The sequence below is a fragment of the Mandrillus leucophaeus genome, unplaced genomic scaffold, assembly GCF_000951045.1.
Source record: "Mandrillus leucophaeus isolate KB7577 unplaced genomic scaffold, Mleu.le_1.0 Scaffold68, whole genome shotgun sequence".
In the NCBI taxonomy this organism is placed as follows: domain Eukaryota; kingdom Metazoa; phylum Chordata; class Mammalia; order Primates; family Cercopithecidae; genus Mandrillus; species Mandrillus leucophaeus.
Genome location: NW_012107363.1, coordinates 893,249 through 894,538, shown reverse-complemented (window position 1 = coordinate 894,538; position 1,290 = coordinate 893,249). Strand labels below are relative to the sequence as shown.

Genomic DNA, 1,290 nt, shown 5'->3' with positions numbered 1-1,290 from the left:
AAAAAAAAAAAGGAAAAGAGCATTTGAATAATTGAACTTTGAATGCCTGGTCTTTAAGAGCATGTCCAAAGGAGGCAGAGTTGTCGTTCTGATGGCTTCGCCACCCAAGGATGGACAGTGAAGGCCCCTGAAAGAACGCCCCGGGGAGCTGGGCTTCCAGAGGGCTTGGAAACTCTGGCGCCAAACCCTCTCCTGGCACTTGGGATGGCACCACCCAATTGGGTCTTTCTTGATTCATTCTCTCAAATGCTACTACCTCATGGAAACAAAGTGGGACTCTGCCCCTGGTCCCTCCCTGGCTGTCCCACAGCTCCGTGGGGTGAAGGCCCAGCCCAGAGCAGGTGGCCGGGACGGGGTGTTAAATAACTGCTATTTCTGCAGATGGCAGGTTCTTTCTTGGGTGGGGGGTGCGGCGGGGAGAGCCTTTCCGTAAAACCCAGGACAAATGTGGAGGCTGCAGTGAGCCCAGATAGCACCGCTACATTCCAGCCTGGGTGACAAAGGGACCCTATTTCAAACAAACAAAAACAGTGTTGCTAAGAAGTTTTGAAAACCACTGACCTAGCCCAGAAATTTCCATTTTACAGTTCGGGACACCGAGGCCTGGGGACAGGTGTTAAATGGTGCCTGGTGGCATAGGGCTTTGTGGCAGAATGAGTGAAACTCCGGACCATGCCCAATCTGGACTCTGCCCAAAAGACAGCACCACTCCTCCTCCAAGCTGTGCCTCTGCTGGTTGGTTAGAAACTAATCAGGGGTGCTGAGTGGCAGCGTGGTGGCCCAGGGGAAGGGGACAGGTGGGGCTCCGTCCTTCGTGCTGTGCTATGTGCCATGTGCTACTGTGCTATGGCCTCCACTCTGAACCTCGGTGTCCTCTTCTGTAGATGGGGGATGTTAGAGCATCTTCCTCATCCAGGTGTGGCGAGGAGATGCTGTGTTGTCATCTTTGTCCACTCGGAACGCATCATGCGGCTTCCCTCCTCTGCACAGTCAGTGGGGATCCTGGGGGCAGAGTCACAGGGCGAGGGTCTTCCATGGCCTCACAAATCCGCAGGATGGGGAGAGGAAATGGGACTGAACTCCAACCTCATCTCACTGCCTGGGAAAGAAACCCAGGGGCGAGCCCGTGGCTCGGAGGGATGACACCTCCTGCCTCTCGTGTGGTTTCACGCAGCCCCCCCAGGCAGGACAAGCCAGGATGAGAGGACAGTGCGGGGGTGTAACTGCCACCACCCAGTGCCGTCCGTAGGAAAATGGAGCAACCACATCCTGCACGGCAACACCAGGTGG

The 1,290-nt window shown here is 55.7% G+C and overlaps 1 protein-coding gene across 1 annotated transcript in view; it reads right to left on the bottom strand.

Moving 5' to 3' along the window:
* The window catches only part of LOC105555312 (wolframin-like), a 13,802-nt gene that overhangs the window by 10,732 nt on the left and 1,780 nt on the right, over positions 1 to 1,290 (bottom strand). The gene's annotated exons all lie outside the window — the stretch shown is intronic.